This window comes from Grus americana, chromosome 5 (genome assembly GCF_028858705.1).
Source record: "Grus americana isolate bGruAme1 chromosome 5, bGruAme1.mat, whole genome shotgun sequence".
In the NCBI taxonomy this organism is placed as follows: domain Eukaryota; kingdom Metazoa; phylum Chordata; class Aves; order Gruiformes; family Gruidae; genus Grus; species Grus americana.
The window spans coordinates 46,247,709-46,267,200 of NC_072856.1; the positions used below are offsets into that span (position 1 = coordinate 46,247,709).

The 19,492-nt window shown below is 51.6% G+C and overlaps 1 protein-coding gene across 3 annotated transcripts in view; it reads left to right on the plus strand.

Annotated features, from left to right (window-relative positions):
- The first annotated feature begins 14,300 nt into the window (after positions 1 to 14,300).
- The window catches only part of TMEM63C (transmembrane protein 63C), a 34,260-nt gene continuing 29,068 nt past the window's right edge, over positions 14,301 to 19,492 (plus strand). Inside the window, exon 1 of one of the 3 annotated variants that reach the window (XM_054827025.1) lies at positions 14,301 to 14,588. The gene's annotated coding sequence lies outside the window, so the exon portion shown is untranslated. Of the gene's footprint in view, positions 14,589 to 14,778; positions 14,834 to 19,492 lie in introns of those variants that run through there. The other 2 variants (XM_054827024.1, XM_054827026.1) reach the window with 2 other exon arrangements.

A 19,492-nucleotide genomic window follows, 5' to 3' on the forward strand; every position in this document is an offset into this window, starting at 1 on the left:
CATTTTAACAGCTTACATCAAAATAATTAAAAAAAAAAAAAACAAACCAAAACTAGAGAAACCTTTTCATGTCATGAAAGACTCTTGTCTGAAGGGACTGCATCTCATGAAAGACATTAATTCTGCCTGCATAGGGAGTGTCATAAACTGTAGCCAAAGGGGAGGGAGGGAGGGAGGGAGGGAGGGAGGGAGGAAGGAAGGAAGGAAGGAAGGAAGGAAGGAAGGAGTAGTAAAGAGAAGGGGAGAGGAGAGGAGAGGGGAGGGGAGGGGAGGGGAGGGGAGGGGAGGGGAGGGGAGGGGAGGGGAGGGGAGGGGAGGAGAGGGGAGGGGAGGGGAGGGAAAGGGAAGGGCAGGCAAGGCAAGGCAAGGCAAGGGAGAGGGAGAGGGAAACTGTTTTGCACTGGAATGGAAGTATGGTGAAGCAGATTAACCCCCACATTCTCATTAAAATGCTCCTGCAAATTGATGCTTATGATTTGTCACTGTCAAAATACTGGCTTCATATTTTAGAATATAGTAAAAAAAAAATCCTCTTTCAGTGCTGTTGTGTTGATATGATGAGCTCTTGGCAGGATGGGGAAGTTGTCTGGGGATGAATTTTCCTATGCACATGCAAGTGTATATAAGAGGGAGATGGGTAAATAAGGAGATTAGTACAGGGAGTAAGTGAATAACAAGAACAGTAGTTAATTTGGACCAAGCATTAAAAAGTAACAATATTTACTGCAGGAATTTGATTTTCTCCTGCTGTAAAATCAACATCATGAGAGAACTTGAATGTGTGGCACTCAGAAACGTTATCTCCCTTTTCCTTCTCTGGGGAGACACTTTCCCTGGACAGAGTCTGACTGTGACCCAGGAGATGGAGTATTTTCCCATCCTGCTTTTCAACCATAGGTAAATCACTTCACGCATGTGTCAAGATTTTCCTGTCTTTTGAATAGGATAGGGATTATGCTACATGCCTTCCTCTGGAAGACCTTGACAGCTGGGCATGAGGAACACCCGTAAGAACAATTTATTTTTGTTATTACCTACTATGCAGGTAATTTCTCCAGAAATTAGCACAGCATACCACAGCCAGTCTCTCTCTCTCACCCCACCTTTGATGTTGCTGGGTGTCATCACTCCACTCTCTCCTGCTGGCCAGCTGCATGGAGGGGCTTTCTCTGGTATGGACCCTTTTCTAATATGTCCCTTCAGCAAGCGGGGTGGCAAGCCACAGGCATAATCTATACAGTTGTCAGCCCATTGGTGTTTTAATCTTCTAATTCAATAACCTGGGCTACACTTGATGATAACTGGCAGATGACAGTCTTGGTATCTTGGTCCCCAAATCTCCTAATTCCTTGTGCTCAGACATTTTAAGCAGAATAAAATACAGTTCCATTTGATTCCATGCTCTGATACAGCCTGCTCAACATCTTTCAAGGTCTCACTTTAAATTGCATCCCAAATTATGTATAATTTCTTCATTCAAGATACAGTCTGATGGTGATTTTTCTCTGAAATGAGTGAGTTAATCTCTGCTATTTGCTGTGACAGTTTGGAAGAAATGAATGCTCTCTGTGGTAAACCTGGTGCTGCTTGCCTTAAATTATCACTTAAATACAAGCCTTATGAAGTTTTTGTGGGCTTTTTTTTTTTTCATCTTTCTTTTTCCAGTTAGTTAGATTTCAAAATTTGAATGCCCACACACACAATATCTGGAGAGGTTTCCTGTTTGGTTAGGTAAAGTTGAATGGCCACAAAAAAGTAGCAGGTGAGGCCTGATGTTTTCAATTTAGCAATGAAACAAATAGAGGATGGTTGGCAGCAGAGCTGTGTGCCTTTATGCTGACCAGCTTCCAATCTGCCTTGGCGGAGACACAAACACTGAGAGGAAAAGGGAGTTCAGTCCTTTCTTCATTCAGCTCTGGGTTAGACTACTGAGTTTGTCAGGATGGACCTGATCTTCCTGAAACAGTAAACTAATGCTAAGCTCCTACTCAGAGTGAGAAATGACCTTCAGAGGCAAACTCAACCATCTTTCCTAGTTCCTCTGTGTCCTTGCCCCAAGTATACCTATCCCTTGCAGACAAGAGTCTAATCAGCTTCCAAAGATCTCTGGTGATGGAGATTCTCCACCACCCCCCGGCAATCCATTCAGTTAATTATTATCCTTTCAGAGTATTTCCTCATGCCTAACTTGACACTGCCTTGCAGCAATCTAAGGCCTTAGTCCTTGTCACATGCCCAGTGGATACAGAGAACAGATAAATCCTTTCCTCTCTGCAGTCTTTTACATACTTGAAAGTGGCTACCATGTCTTCTCTAGATGAAGCCACCCTATTCCCTCAATCTTTCCTCTTGGGTTGTCTTTTGGAAACTTCTGAAAGAAAGACTGAAGAACCTAGGGTATTGTATCTGTTGTGCAAGTACCTGAGACCTGAGGGGCACCCAGCACTGAGGTCAGGCAGATTGACAGCATAGTTTTAGGTAGCTGGGTTTTAATCATTTTGACCTAGATTATCAGTTGTGCTGGGGGGTTTCAATGAGGAGGACACTTATTAACAAAGGAAGAGATGGTAACTAAATGGTTGACAGATGGTCATGACTTTAGCACACTGTCAAGTGTGCGCTGTATCTGAATTTATGATTTAAGCTACTGAACCTCTTTTTCAGCTCCCATCTGGCCAATCTTCACCTGCCCTTCCCTTCTTCCTTCAAGGACAGTGTTGAGAAAGAGAGCGGGTTTATACAGCCATACCTCCTGCCTCAGTGTCTGAGCCTCCCCAGGCTGATACAGCTGCTCTTTTCTCACTACAAACCTCTCAGCTTATCGTTCAGTGTAAAACTAACCTAGGCAGAAATGCTTGGTGTACAAGGTATTTTATGCAGGGAGACATTATGATTCATATAGTGGCATACATTGAAAACTAATCCAGACAGTTCCAAAGTAAATGAGTAAATAATCTGCCACCAAACAACATATCCATGGCTTGCCATATCTTTCTATTTAAGAGACATTTTCAGGTCAATAAGTGATGTGAATGAAGAGAAGAATTGAAATTAAGGGGGAAAAAATGCACCTAGAACCCCACTCTTCAAAAGGGCTTGTTTTCCACCTTTCTCCATGATGATGTTCTTCAGCAAATGGATTTCCAGCACTTCAGAAGACAGAGTGAAAGTTTTATTGACAAAGGGTCAATTGCCTCCAAATGAAGAATGAGTTGTTGAGTAGATTGTAAAAGATGCTTTATGCCTGCTGAAGACAACTGACCTTCTGAAAGTCTGAATAGCAACTCTCTGCACAGGCCTCTGTCATTTCTGCCAGAAAGTCCAAGACTCACATGGCCCCAGTAGTGTAAGCACTAAGGGTATATTTAGACAAGGAAAAAAATGGTTGTTTTCTAAGATGTGTCTTAGGGGTCTTCTAACTCACAGTATTTTTTTTAAAAACAGGACTTGATGCCTAGGGTGCAGGGAAGGCCATCCTTCAAAACATTAGCTGATTTGCTTTTCTATGCTCTGCCTGAGTTGATGCTGGCTACCTGTGGCAACTTCTCCTGCAACCAAGGAGCTGCCATGATGGCTGCATTCCTCTGACACTGGTGGTGACTAACAGGGGGAGGCCCACAACTGTGAGATGCTGGCTGTTTACAGGTGCTCAGCAAGGAATACAGAGGTCTCACTGCAAAAAAACCCAGAACAGTCACTGACATTGCCTCATCCTGTGTGAAAGTCCTCACGTGCGTCTCTGTCCTTCTTAGCCTATCTCCGTCATTCTTGGAGTCATATAAACATCTAAACATCTTTTGGGGAGCAGAGAAGACAGATCGAGCAGCCAGCATGATTCCAAGGAGATGGGATATTGCGTTGTTGATGATATTCTGGGCTGTTCTAGCTGGCCCATGCAACAAAGCACCAGGCCTGTTTGAAACAAGTCACAATTTATAGTGCACCCTGCCGTGTTAGGAAAGCTGTCACAAAAAATTCAACATTTGACTCTTTTGCTGCTTGCTGGTGTTGCTGGGAAACAAACTTTTGCAGTCAAGTTCAGTTCAGTATGTCAGTTCAGAGTGGAGTAGGTGGGAAGGGAGTGTTGCAGGAGGAAAGGCAGTAACAGGCCTGAACTCAGACCAGGGCCATTGTCCCTGACTGCGGTGCACCCAGTCCTCCATCCTACTGGCCTTGCAGGTGTCCCCAAACTTTGTCCCCATAATGGTCTGGAGATTCTCCTCCTAACAGACCTGAGACCCTTCCCTTCAAGTGCCTACGACTGCCCCCTTCATGAAACCCTGCCCACAATACTGGATTGGCACTAGAGGAATGGCTGAATACTGTGGCAAAAAAACCCTCCAAACCAAACCTGTAGAAAAAAAGCTCAGGCAGTGAAAAGGAAGGACGAGAGAAGGGGGAAGTACTACAGGCATTTCTTCCTGCAAAGCTCTGAGCATCCTCTGCAGGTGTCTGGGTGCTCTCAAATCCCCCTCATCCCCAGCAGGCTTCAGTGTCAGACATTATACCCCAACAACAAGGTGTCATCCTGGGACATGATGGGACTCTTCTCCTTGCTTTCTAGATACTTTGGTTAGCAGGAAAAGTGCACAATAAAATGTCTCTTTTTGTTTCAGCTGACTTATTTGAAGCTCCTGAGCCATAAAGCTCAAGCCAAGTGAGCAGTTCCATCACCCCCTGGTGACTACCACAGTGAGGAAAGGTATTGGAACAAGGTTGCTTTTGTTCTGCATCATTTCCAGGCAGGAGACTGTGGGAGCAGAGCTCTTAAGGAGCAGAGAATTAAAATAATAAATGTAAATGTTGTTTATTGCAGGGGAGGATTAAACCCCAAGGTAACAGGCATGAATATTGAATATGTGAGGGTGGTCATCTGAAGCAATCTGCTGTCAGCAGGAGCAGGTACTGCTCCAGAAGTTGGGCACTGCCCTTTTTCACAGGGACAGCATCTTCCTCCCCGCCCTCCGCCGGTTGCCTGACCCTCATCTGCCATGCTCTGTTGCTGTTGAGCATTGTGTCAAATTCATATTGGGCACATCAAGATGCAAGAGCCCTGGTCTTCCTTTCTGCTTGTGAAGTGTCATGCACACCTAGGGAATCCTATAAATAATAAATAACAATAACACATGCACATATTCATAACCAAGTCACTGTTTACATAGTGAATATTCAGCACCCACCAGATGGTTCTTCTTTCACTGCATCCAAAATGGAAATGACCAGTTACTAAAGATAAAATATTCCTTCCCTTTTGCGGCTTCCCTAGGGCTCCTACTTGTTGTTCTCTTGCAGAACTGCTGCTCCCTAGAGAAGGAAGCCTTTCAGCCTTGGAAACAGTGAAATCAGATCTGAAATATGAAATGTTTCAGCAGGAGCTGCAGATAAATGAACACAGTGTTAAATCAATTCCAGAAAATAGACTTGGATTAATCCTCCTGCCTGCCACAGCAGTGCTCTGGGAGAAGTGATCTCTCTCCCCACCACCACACAGCTGCTGCCCATGCCATCAAGATGTTCCTCCAGTGGGTCTGTAAGAGCAGCTCCTAAATTAGTTTGGCTCTGCAAAAATGCTAGCTATCAACTAGTGCTCTAGCTGCACTGCACACAACCACTACTCCAGTGACGCTGCAGGTGGCAATGATTTTAACTGACTACTTGTTTGCCACGTGGAGGGCCAGATTCTGCCTGCTTCATTTCCACCTGCCCCAGTGGGTGCAGTTTCCATTTATGATGCATTACGTAAAATGCACTAACAGCACTGAGAGCACAGACCAGACCTCCAGCCACCCAATGCCAAGTCAAACACCATCTTGCTTCTTGCTTTTCTCTGTCCCCATGTGTCATACGCACAGTTGCCCAGCTCCGTTGAAGGAGCCGATCCCACCCCATCCCATCAGGTATCGTGGTAAGAAAGACGCTGGGCTCAAACTCTGGCAGATTTCGGAGGAGCTAGAGCCCAGGCACTTCACTTTCTGAGCACACGTTTAAGCCCCAGATTTGGTGCAGAAGAAGGGCCGTTTTCCCTGCCAGTCAGGTGCCCATGTGGAGGGGATTCCCACACTGATCCCTGAGTGGGTTGAGTTGCTTTCTGTGCAGCCCTGAGCTAGATGTCTGTTCAGCCCCATCACCAGCCAGGGCATCCTCTGGGTAGTGCTCTGTCCCTACTAGTGATGAACAGCATCTTTTCCTGGAGCAGATCTGGCTTGCTTTAACAGAAGAAATTCAAAGGCCTGTTCAGGAAGAGGATGAGAGGCAGAACCAGGTCCTCCTCTGAAGAGGCTGGAGGCAGTCTCACGTTCACCTGTTTCCAGCCCACACGTGGCCTGGACTCCCAGGGAGGCACCTCTTTCTTTGTGCCAGGGGTGTGGGTGGAGATATCCCTACAGATGTTGGGAGCAAACACCAGGCCCCTGAGGCTAATACCCCTTCTGGGCTGGGCAGAGCTGAAGGGTAAACCTTGGTACACTAATATCATCTCTCTAAACGAGTCAAGCAAAAATAATTGAGATGCTACTTTCTTTTCTCAGCTGAAGGAAAAGAAAGCCATGATTTGATCATGGGTAGCTGTTTGCCAGATTCCAGGAACTACCTGATGTATTTGATGTCAAACCAATGAAACCCTTAGCACGGCTCTGAATAAGCCCAAGCTTAGGCTGATGGCACAGTATCAAGGGCAACCACATATCAGGCTGCCTGAAGAAAGGGCATGCTCCTGTCAGATGGTAATTTCCCTTATCCCCAAGTTTCTGGGCATCTCCAAAGGCCAATGGTGGTCCAGGGCCTACAGAGCCACTGTGGGTATGGCACCTTCGGCCTCAAGGGCAGTGACTGAGTGAGGAAAACCCAACAGAGGACTGCAGAGGAGTAGCAGTGGGCCTCTGCAGTGGATGAGTACAGAGGACTGCAGTGTAATAAGCAAGGAGGGAGGTGAATTATTCACCTCTGAAGATCCAGTGAGGAGTTATGGGAGGAAACAGAAAAATGAGGAATAAGTATGAAAGAAAAGTCACACAGCAGCGAGATGTGGACTTTCTCCAGACTTGTCTTCACTTGCTTCTCTCAGATTCCTGTCTGGTGGATTTGGGGTAAGCACAGCCAGTACCCGGGTTTCCAAAAACGCCTGCCAGAAGCCAGGATCTGCTTCACTCACAGCTGGGGAAAGGGGGCCGCCCCATAGAGCTGGAGGGGGGCAGCAGGCAGGCTGTGCCTGAGGAGCAGAGGGAGCAGTGGCTGCACAGTGGGGAGCGGGGACACAATCACTTTGGGGGCTACAAGGGGACCGGGGCCAAGGGGAGCCCTGGGAAGGGCTCGAACAGGAGAGGCCCTGGCATGGTGCAGAGGGCAGGACTGAAAGGAGCTGGGAAACAGGAGCAGAAGAGATGGAGATGTGCGGATGGAGGGGACTTCGGTGTGATGTGAAAGCTGGAAAGGACCGGGTGGTTGAGGTCAAAAAGAGCCAGCGGAGTGGCTGGGGTGAGCGCCGGGATGACAGGGGCTCTGTGCAGGGGGCACCGGCTTCCCAAGCACCCTCCCAACCACAGCACTTCTCGTCGGACCTCCCCGGGCACCCAGCTACCGCCCCCCATCCTGTTTTCCAGGGCTGCCGCTGGCCTCTCTCCGGCACCTTTGCAGCCGAGGGAGAGCTGCAGGTCCGCGTGTGGCGGGTGAGCCTGGCACCGCCTGAGGAACGGCCCCGGGGGGGCTGGGGGGGGGGCGGGCACATGGGGCCAGGAGAGCATCCCCCCCTCACTCCTCACCGGCGCCGGGGATGCCCGGCCGAGCCGGCAGGTGGTGCTGGGAGCCCGCCGGGAGCGGCGGGAGGGGCGGGAGGAGCGGAGGGGAGCGGCGGGAGGGGAGCGCGGCCCTGCCCGCAGTCTCACCCCGAAAAGCCCCGCCGAGCCGCTTCCAAAGGCCGCTCCTACCCGGGCAGCCGCGATGCTCCTGGCAGGTCCCCCGGCCAGCTGAAGGCCCCTGAGGGTCGGGGAGGGGGGCCAGGCTTTCGGCTGTCATTGGGCAGCTCGCACTGGAAGATGCAGGCACAAACAGGGTCTTCTTCAAGAGAAGCATAGCTCCTTCCTATGCTCACCTTTCTCAGGGGCATCCGAAGGCAGTGGAGCAATGCCCAAGGTAAAGGTATGCAGCAATCCCCCCTCCCCTGACAGGATGGGACCAAATGACCTCCCCAAAGCCTTTATCATCTTACCCATGGGGAAGAAGTAACAAAAGAAGGGGCTGCACAGAGAGGAAATCAGCACAGACCACCAAACTCACTGCAGCACAATGGACTTTTCCTACGGTACCTGCTTGCACGTCCAAGACAGGCAACCTGGAGGTTCAGCTGGCTCCAACCTGCCCATTAAATATGCCCCTGTCATTTCAGTGCATGTGGAAAGGAGGGCAGAGAGAAAGGAGGTGCAAAGATCATGATGAATGAAGTTGAAGATGATAAATTATACATGCATTAAAACCATAGGTAAAGTCAGCAGCATGAGCAGGGAAATTAATAAATATTTATTTATTGATGACTAGGCTCAAATATTGACTGCATGTTCCAGGCTGAGAAGTGGGTGAAAGTAGCTGGTGAGGGGATCAGAAAAGCTGCAAGGAGATGTTGTGCTCTTCACACGAAGTACAGCTAACTCAGGGAACACCTTGCTGCAAGGTGTTGTGGAAGCCCACATTTTATACAGCTTCTGAATCTCTTTCAAGAACAAGGTATTTGCTGGTGCAGGAAGCCTCATGCTGGTAAGTGGGAGAGGACGCTGCAGGATCATCATCCTCCCGCTCTGTTCTTATGCTCTTCTCAAGGTGGTTGCTACCAGCTGCTTCCAGAAACAGAATGCTAGTCTACACAAATTCCTTTTCTGACCTGGGATGGCCCTTTCTTTTTCTTTCCTTTTGGTCTTTTTTTCATTCTGATGCTGTTCTGTACATGGAGCAAAGGCCAACGAGCTAGTTAGCAAAGATGGTTTTGTTGAGTATTTTGTATATGAGACAGCCTATTTAGAGTTAATGACTTTCATAAAGGACCACACCACTGTGCATTAGCTAGCTGCGCTGCTGGCAATTGTTTTAGCCGGGGAGAACATCAGTGCAGAGTGTTTGCTCCCAGGAAGGCTGGGCATGTGGGCAGAGACACAGCCTGCACGCAGAGCCCTGCGTTTGGCCAGAACGGTAATATGGTTCATTACATGATGTGCATCTTCCTCGCTGGCTCCCCTGGCCCAGCCTGTCAGCTTACATCCTTCCCCATAATCCACTGACATTCTCATTAAAACTACCATCACTTTTCCCTGGTATCTCTGCAATCAATCTTTCATTGCTCGAAGCATCGTTGCAAATGCCATTTCCTGCTTCAGAAGGTCAAGTGCTCAGCCTGGATCTTCTTGTCTGTCAGGAATTACCGGTTGCACCTCCTAAAACAGAGGGGTCATTGCCCTGAGATGTGCAGGAAAGATTTGACTCTGATCCATGACCTCCACTTCAAGCTCCATATAACCATGTATTTGTTTTGTTTCTCTTTCACACACACATGCGCATAAGAAAGGGAAATGTATTTTCCACAGAGTAAATGGACTGTGTTCCTATTTGTGTGCATCTCCAGAGCCACAAGCAAGCAACACAGCACACCCTGGGCTTTCAGAGCAGACACGAGGCCCGGTCAGAGCATCTGGCACTGAAAGGGTAGGTGGGCAGTGGGCCTGACCTCTGGGGAAGTGCAGACTAACTATTTGCAGAGTAATGCAAGGATGTTTGATGCACAAAAGCTCACTTGGCATTACCAAGTGCAAGCCTGTAGGTCTAGAAAAGGATGATCTCCAATGGATCCTTCTTCAAGGGGGTGAGCGAAGTGCTCCATGTTGCAAAAGGCAGGATCTGGGGAGGGAAAAGTGGAGGAACATTTGGTTAGTGGCAGGATGAAGAGAGGAAAGCCCCGAGCAAGAAGGTGCACCAGTTGCTTGCCGTGATAGAGGAGCGCATGGGAACACCCACAGAGGCACTGCTGGAGGCAGCAGTGACTGACAGCCACGAGGGCTGGGGATGGTATTTGTTGAGATGAGCAGTTGAGTTTAAGCTGCATCAGTGGCCTGGACAGCTTGAGCTGCCTGTGCTGAGGGCCCAGCCATGGTACCTTTTGGAGCAGGGCTGGCAGTGACTGGGTAGTACCATGGGAACACCCTGCTTCCCCAGGCCAGCCAAAAACCAAGATCTGGAGCCACAGAGAAATCCTGTGCCTGAGAATGCTGAGCCACACTGTCCTGCCTGACTGGCAATTGGGAAGAGCCAATTAGCATATTTTAATGTAACTGATTAGTGCCTGGTCACGCAGCCTGGGTGGTGGGTGATGTTTGAAGCTGATTTGAAATTACAGGCATGCAGACACCAAACCACGCGGGAGCCAGCATGGGGGAGAAATGATTTCCCAGCTTAGCAGCTGCGGCCCCAGTTTCGCTACTATTCCCCACGGCAAGCTGCCTTCAAAGAGCCACGCAAAGGTCTGGGGTGAGCACTTGAAAATTAAGAAATTAACTTTTTTAATTAATGGAATCGAGGTGGCTGGTGTGATGGTGGCTCAGCCTCTGCTGCGGCTCTTCCAGCCTCTCCTTTTGCAAAGCACAAATCCCAGGGCCTGTGTCTCGCTTGGGGATGGGGGTCCCCGCCAGGCAGACCCCAGTGAAGGGTGTAGGACCCCCCGCTGCATGGTGGGGATGCGGGTCTGTGACAGCCAGCTCTGCCCTGGGTTTCAGGGGGTGTATGTGGGAGGTGCTGCCCTGCATTTGGGAGCAGGCTGTGGGGCAGCCCAGAGGCCCCTGGCTGGGCTGTGGATGGGGCTGGCGCTGCCTCAGCCCGGGATGGTGCCAGCAGCTCCCCTGCGCTCTGGAGACCCAGCAATGGTGCACACTGAAAGAAGCTGCTGCCTACAGGAGCCCTGTTTCCTTAGTTACGGCAGGCAGGAGGTATTTCAGGAACGAGGCAGGAAAGGCAGGCAGGTCTCAGGAGAGGGTGGCTAATGCTGCCTTGGGGAGCAGCTTGTCTCCTGCCACCATCCCAGGGGCTGTTCAAGGCAGGGTGGCTCACCAACACTTCCCTTATGCAGTGACTAAACTGCCCGGATTTCATTTTCCAGGTGTCCACTCAGTGCCCTGGAGTCCAGCTGGAAGAAATGCCGAGCGTCCACGGCCAGGGCTGAAGTTAGCACAGAAGGGCTGCAGCGCTGTGCCGTGCCAACTGCAGGTGAAACTGCCTAGCATTGCTGGGTATGTGCAGCTTTAACCTCAGATCTGAGTTTCCATCTCTACCTGGGGGATAATCCCTCACTTGTCCCAGGGATGAGAAGAAATTAATTCCTACTTTTGAAGCATGAACATAATGTAATGATGAGGAAAAAATCCTCCAAGAAAACAAGTAATTCTGTCCTGGAAGCAGTTTGCAGGTGAGAAAGTCTGGGGCCATGTCCAGGGCTGCGCTACGCTGGCACCATTCATTTTGTGCCTTTGCCCATTCCCAGCCCTGCTTTCCAGGTGTGGTGTCCAGGCTGCCCGCACTGCACAGCCCCGGGAAGCCCCGCGCTGGCTCCCACCCCTGCGCTTGGGAGATGGAGGCTCTCTTCAGTGGTTGCCTACAGGCAAGCCCTGGCTGAGGGTTCGTGGGCCATGATCGCTGCACCCCAGCTGGCCCATCCTGGTGGGGAGCAGCCAGCATGGGGACATCCCAGGCTGCCAGCCAGGGGCACAGACACAGTCTGGTTGGCTCTAGGAGCAGAGAGCAGGGACTAAAGGGTATTTTCATTCCTGCACCCTTCAAGTCTGCCCCTGGCCTGGGCAGATTGCAGTTTTCCAGGGACATACACCAGCTCCATGGGGGCATTCAAAGGCACATCCCCGGCTAAAGGCCACACCTTTGCCAGTGTTTGGCTCCAAAGCTTGGAGACACTGGAGCTGCCCAAGGAGAAACCACCAGCCTTTTTTTCAACATAGGCAAAATTGTCCTTTTCTCCAGATGTCGGTCTCAGGAACAGTTGCACCATCTTGCCTGAAATGTGTCTAGACAAGCTCAGCCTGAGTCTCTGAGCCTGATATTAAAGCTGTAAGCAACAGAAAAGAGGAATTACAATTGGGAGCATCACACAGACAGCAGGACGCAGTGCTACAGCTCCGACTGCGAAGCAGCTCCCTCTGCCTCATCCTTCCGCTGCCTCCGGCTGCGGCTCCACGTCTCTCCTGCACTGCTGCAGGGTCATAAGCAGTGCGGGAAGGAGATAATGGGCTCCTCTGCACACAGAGTTGGAGGCTAAGCCACACACCGCTTGTGCTTCCCAGGCATGTGGAAGGGCTTAAAAACCATGGGATGCCTGAGCCCTTGTGAGACCGTACCCGTAAGGCTCTTCTTGAGCCAAAGTCATGGCCACTGAGGCCTAATACATAGCAGAAAATGAAGTTTTTCCTCCTTGTTCGGACTCCTCTGTGTTTCCCTCTTGGTTTATTATTTTAGTCTATTCCTTTCCATTCCATATCAGCTAGGCGTAATCTGGGCCAGAGTCAGGAAGAAAAACAAGTATCTCCAGGGAATGGCTTACACACAGGGCAGGTTTGCCCAGGTTTGTGTGATCCCTGATGTCTTGGCAGACCAAGGGAGAGGGAGTGGGTGTTCAGTCCTTTGGGACTGGGGCAGCTCACCAGCTGCAAGGTTGCCAGCTCTGCTCAGAAGTCAAGATTTCCCAGCAGCATTTGCCAGTTGAAGTGATGCAGCATATTGGTTTCCAGTTCAGTAGGTCAGAGAAGCCATGGCTTATGAAAAACACAGTCTGTACTTGCTGTGAAATAGGGTATTGAACATTGGGGACCCAGTGGCAGATCACAATCACAAGGCATTTTAGAAAACAGATTTGTTTCTCCCACAAGCCTCTGTTGCTCAGGATTTGCAGAGCACATGTTGTACTAAGCTTGCACAGTCCTCTCTGCTCTCTCCTATGCAGACATTGTCACCTGCTGCGAGGCAGCAGTGGTGATGCTGTAGGACTGGTGCTGGCTTGTCTGGAGTGAGGGGGCAAGCTGTGTGACTTCTCTGCATCATACATATTGCTGGGGCTGAAGGAGATGGCAGTGAAAGAGATTAGGAAATCTTTTTTTTGTTCACCTGTTCCCTAAAGTTTTAGGCATATGTTGTTTGGGCTATGGTAGCTCCCAGAAGTCACTGACTGGGGATGAAGGTCTCATTTATAATAAAGTTTTATCAAAAGGTTGTAGCCCACCTGTGCTCTGCACCATGCTCCAGCAGAGCAGAAATCAGCTGAGTGCTACCTCAGCCTTGGGGAGCCTAAAAAAATAGGAAGGACACTACAGGAGACACCTGTTTTTCACCAATTGGTTCCTCATGGTCTGTGAGCTGTGCCAGCCTATCTCCACTTGCAGTATGAAGGAAGGTTCTTGGCTGGCACCTCATTACATGTTTTGGTTCCCTGATGCTTCTCCTGGTGACTTTCATAGCTGTGCTTTTCAGGCTGGAAGGTCCTTTAAACAGCAGGGGCTTAGCCACTGGATTGTGCTTCTTCAGCGCAAAAATATGAAATTACCCCAAATGAGCCTTCAGAGGATGCTGCAGAGCAGCACTGTTTACTCAGCATCTGGAGAAGCCACACATGTGGGATCCCAGGCCCCCCTATATGAGGCAGTAGCAATGAAGCACTTGGGATCTCAGTGGGACTTCCCTGAGGTCACATTTTGGTAGCTGCTTCCTAGTTGTCCAGTTGCAGGTGTGTCCCTGATCATTGGTTGGGAACACCAGCGGCCAGGAGAGACATCCAGTATCGCACCCTTGGGTGTGCTGCTGGCTGTTTCTCCAGCATGGAGTGCACCGCCTGCAATCTCATGGGTTGGACAGATGGGAAGCAGGGAGGGGTGCTTAAGGAAAATAAGGCTGTCAAAGCCCCTTTGCACTTTGGTGGCTCAGGTCCCTGTCCCACCTGCTGGTCACTCCTGATGGCAGAAAGGCATGGCTGCTCTGCAGAAATAAGACCCCTAGGAAGTTTCTTAGCTACCACCCCTGCCAAGTAACTGATCGATGCTGCATCAACGGGAGAGGTTTTGCAAATGCTGTTGAGGTCTAAAACGTTCCCATTCACCTGCCCCTGCCGCCGTACTGGGGGGCTGACCCCCCGTGTGCCCCCACTGCGCTGGCTGACTGCCCGGGGGCCCGTTCTCCTCTCTCCCTGTGGCACACGCCCGGGCAGCCATCCCGAGGAGCCCGAGCGCCGCAGAAGCTGATCGGAGAGGCTGATGCGGCGAGCACAGCCTCAGACCCAGAAATAGCCTGAGACGCGCAGACCCCGCACCCAGGCGCTCTGCCGGCAGCTCCCCGCCAGCTCCCCGTACCGAGAGCCGGAGCAGCCGGGGCCGCCGCGGAGCCGCCGGCCGCTGCCTCGCCCCTTCCTCCCTGCACGGATGCCGCGGGGCGCACGGTAGGCAGCGAGGCGGGGGGGCTGCTCGCCCCCGATTCGGGCCAGGAGGCGGCTCCCCCCGCGGGGCCCGGAGCTCCGGCCGCTTATCGGCCCGGCAGCCGGTAGCGCAGGCCCCGGCGCCCGATTATCGGTGAGGCGGGGGGGGGGGGGGGGGGGGGGGGGCAGCCCGGGGACCGCGGCCGCTCCGCCGCAGCGGGGCGGTCGGGGGGGCGGAGCGGGGGCGGCACCGGCCCCTTCCCTTGCCGGTGCCGTGGCCGATGCCGGGGCCGGGCAGCCCGCGGCCGGGCGGTGCGGGGGGGGGGGCCGCGGGGAGGGGAGGAGGGAGGCGGCGGGCGCGGGCCCCGGAGCGGAGCGGGGCCGGGACTCCCCCAGCAGGTCAGTCCGGGGCGGGAAGCGGTGGCGGGGCGGGAGCTGCGGTCCGGGCTGCGGGACTCAGCCGGCGCCTGCCGCGGCAGCGGGTGGGGGGCCTGGCGGGCAGCGGGGCTCCAGCGAGGGGTGGCTGGGGGGTTCTCCAGGGGTGCAGAACGGGTCCGGGGGGGGCGTCCGGTGGGGTGATTGGGGTGGTGAGGAAGCCGCGCGGTGCGCGGGGCTAATCCCGGCGCCTCATGTTTAGCTGTGCCTCCCGAGTGGGCCTGGCTTTGGGACTGCGCTGGGGGATGCTCACGGCGACTTGCTTGACCCCCTGGGCGGGTGTGCCGGCACCGCGTTGGGCAGCATCCGGGTACAGCTCATGAGGGTGACTCTGCTGGTCTGGGATACAGGGATGGGTTTGGTTTGCTGTTGTAGGAGATTTTGGGGTACTTATCTCTGTTTAGACGTTGTTTTCCTGCCCTGGTTCTGGACTAGGTACCAAAGAGGCTTTAAGTAATGCTTGTCGCCACCCGCCTGATGGGTGACTGAGGCCCAGCGAGGTGCGGGGGCTTCCCTGGGCTGCTGGAGTAAGTCAGTGGCAGAAGCAGAGAGCAAGCCCCAGCCCCTCGGTGTCCTTTGCCAGTGCCCGCGTGCTGGCCTGTGCTGCTGTCCTCTGATGCGAGATAAAATGTCATCCCACCGCTGTGTCATGCCATGGTTTGTGCTCAGCCCCCACGTCATCCTGGCCACAGAATCCTCCTTCTGGGAGCCACACCTGACAGTGTTAGAAATGCTTCGTGCTGGAAGGGGAGAAGAGAGGGAATCTCTCCCCATTTCTCCCTCCAGCTTTTGAGAGACTGATGACTCTGAAAGGGCTGTTGGGTCAGGATGATCTAACGCTCTGGCTGAGCTGTTGTCCCCCCATTTTATGACTTCATCCAGATTTGTCCACAGATCAAGGTCCTGCCTTCTCCCTCGCTTGCTTTCCCATCCTCTCTAGCAGCAGCAGTGCTGCGCAGTGGGTTTGTAATTCAGAAACCTCCTGAACAGAACGGGTGTTATCCAGGAGAAAGAGAGAGAGACCTTTGTCTGCCTGACGGATGTTATTTCTGCATGAACATCTTTTTCCTTTTAACTGTTTAGCCACCATCTCCAGCACTGATCTGCACTCCTGCCTTCTCCCCTTTCAGTGAGTTCAGGGGGAAGTAGACAGAGCAAGGAGGTCAAGGGGTAGCTGGGTGGGCTGAAGAGGTACGGGAAAGCACCTTGCCCCATGTTGGGGCTTTACGATGCAGTGTGACAGGTCAGGCTGCTGTATGAGCAATGGAGAGAAGGCAAAATGTGCCATTTGGAATAAAAGGTGCTGTTGAAGTGGTTTGCAGTATTTATTCAGAGGAGAGGGGAGGGAAAGTGTGGAAAAAGCAGAAGGCAGAAAGACTGGCCCTGAGACTGGCCCTGAACCCTGGCCTTGCTGCCTTCCCTGCTGCCCTGCAACGTGGTGGTCAGAGCTGGGCAGCAGATGGAGAGGGAAGCAGGAGCAGCTCTTTCAGGAAGGATTTGTCTTAAGTAACCTGGCAAACAGCCACTGGCAAACAAATACGTAATAAATAAAATCAGGGAGGCCACTGGCACCCCTGCAGCCTCTGACTCCGTAGCACATATGGGCTTTTCTGGCTTCCCTGTAAGCTTAAACCTCTGCCTTCTTCCTATGGCAGCATCCTGGCTCCTGTCTTCCTGCAACTCCCTCTGAATGCCTTTCAGCTGTTTTATTTTTTTGCATGATAACACTTGAGTGCTCTGTAGCTGTTCTTCTCTTCAAAGCTTTCCCTGGTGTTAACTAGTTCATCCCTGGTTCAGTGGCTGCTGGCAGTGGTAAGCGTAGGGTGGTCCTGCAAACAGGGACAGAAATAGCGGTGTTTGCTGGGGATGTTAGTTAGGGGTGTGCGTAGGCCCTTGCAGGTAAATACTGTCTGTCTTCCACACAGAGGTTTCTGGCCCAAGGGAAAGTAAGGCAGATCTTATCACAGCTTCAGAGCCTACATCTGCAGAGTTGTAAAAGGAGTGTCACTGCTTTAAAATATTCCTTGCAGGAAATACTCCTGTCTTAACAGACTGTGAGAGCTTTCCCAAAGCAGCAAGGAGAGAGAGAAATGTTTCTAACACCCACAAGTGAGTTCAATTGATATTAAACTAATCAGTCACCTAAACTCCTAGGCAAACATCAGTGTGCTGTGCAAATGCTGACTCCTCTGTGAGCCCTATAAACAAAGCCTTCTACCGTTGTCACTTCTGCATTTGGCGAAACAGCTCTTCTTACCTACTTTAATTGCTGTAAATATATTTTGTGTACTTAGCCCTAAGTTTGAAGAAAACATTGCATTGCTGATGCACTGCGCTCAGAGCAAAAGCGGGTTTGCTTTGAGTTTATTTCGGGAGAAGCAGCTCCAGTCCCAATTTCCTTCAGCTATGGCTTGATTACATTCAGTCCCTAACCAGCTATCAGACCCCTCAACGACAAGAGGTCCTGGAGCTTTTGAAGATCCTACTTGGCATCTACTCTCACTTTAAGATGCCTAAACATCTTTTAAAAGCTGGCTTGAAGTTATTGCTTCAAATGTAGCTGGGACTGGTAATTAGGCTGTGATCACACCTTGTTGTTAGGTGGGGACAATGGCAGCAGTTTGCTCACCCCATTACAGCAACAATGGGACAGCCCTGGCCAGGTAGCCCTGCACAGCAGTTCCCATAGCCCAGGCCACTATTGTTGCTGGTTAATGGGTGAGACTGGGCACAGCAGGTCCCGCAGGGCTTCTCTGAAGAGGCAGGGGGTGGTGGGGTGGAGGAGCCTGGCAGAGGCATGGGCTCCCCTCTCGCACCCTGCTGCCCCAGTCCATGTGTCACCCTCACCTCTCTGGCGGTTCAGTGGCTGCTCGATCTCACAGCTCCTCACCAGGTTCACTTTTAATGGCTCATCTTGGTGATTACCTAAGCCTCAGTGCTGTCCTGCCTTGCCTGTCCCAGTATGGCCCTCTCTTAGTGGATGGCTGTGTTGGCATAAAGGCTGCAGAGAAAACCTCTTTGTCTGAGAAATCGCCTTCTTAATTGAAATTACTGTAATGTTGCCCAGCCTCTGGGGAGCATGAACATCACGGTATGGAAGCATTTCAACACCGGGATCAGTTGTGCAGTTCCCAGCAGAGTCCCCATGAGAGGCTGTGGGTACCATTTTGACCAAGGAGGGGCTTCTATGCTGTTGTACTTTGATCTCAAATAAAGATGTGTTTAAAATGGAGTACCAGAGCAGAGAGGCTTGGTGCTCTTTTTCAGTGGGAGCACATGAAAGCTTTGGATGACCCAATTCCCCTACCCCCAGCACCGACATCTTGTGTCTTATCATCTGCAGATTGTGGGTGAGCTGAGAGGAAGGCAGCATCTGAATGAGCCAAGCTCCACTTCACCCTCAAGTGCTAAAAGGCAGGTTGTGAGAGGTGGAAAAATATGTCATCATGTAATTTTGAGTTCCTCCTAACAGAGAGAGGAAGGGGCTCTGGCCCTGTGCTGCCGGGGAGCACTTTATTTTTTAGCTTGGAGTTGGTGATAGGAGGCAGTTGGAGCAGGAGGTGATTGAGAGAACGAGCCCCTTGATGTGCTGTGTTGGATGGGGTAGGGGAGACTGGAATGCAGAGAAGGTACAGGTGGGGAAATTAATTAAGGCTGACCTCAGGTTTGGAAAGGTAGCTGGGGAGCAGCTCCCAGCTGTGGCCCAAAGTGAGCCTGTGGTACCCTGAGGCGAGGCCTGGGGACCCTGTGTTGGCCAAGCCAAGGTGACCCTGCCAGAGGAGTCCTCTTGCTGCGCTACCCATGCAGCAGGATGACCCACACTGGGATGACACGCCAGAGAAATGGCACAGGCTGAGGTGCTGAGATGTTGTGTGAGGGCTGGCAAACTGAGGGGTGACTTGCAAGGCTTGGAAGTGGCCGACCATGAGCCACAGGGCACCAGTGCAGCTAGCATCTCAGCCAGCACTGGGACAGTCCCCAGTAGCCTGGGGCTTGGAGCCCACCTGGCTGGTGGACCTGGTTTCAACAGCAGGTTGGGATGGTCTTCTCAGTGTGGCTCTGGCTTGGAGCAGAGTCTCCATCCTTGGAGATATTAAAAACCTGCCTGGACATGGCCCCAAGCAACCTCCTCTAGCTGAGCCTGCTTTAAGAAGGGAGGCTGGACTAGATGATCTCTCTTTAGCCTCAACACTTCTGTGATTATTTGTCCTATCTTCTGACAAATTTGGTCACCATGGGATAATCCCCAAGACAGCGTTAGAGAAATGACTGAAAGTTTGGAGGTTTGCCTAGCTCCCCTGAGCCTGCAAGCAGCAGTCTGGAGGTCTCTACACCAGTAAGAGACCCCCAGGGCTGACAGGCTCCATGCTGGGGATATGCACCGTTCCTTGTGTTTCTGGGCTGTTTTTCTCAGGGAGAGGTCACAGATGGCAGAACTACGTGGAAGGGAAGCATAATGGCAAAAATGGCAGAAAAACAAACCAAACTTCGTAGACTTCAGAATAAATTTGATCTATGCCTTGTTTGGCTCTTGACCTGCTGCTGAGTAGGATGGATGGATTAAGTTCACGATTTAAATTAATGATCGGAAAGCCACAACATAAATACCTAGTTTTAATCTTG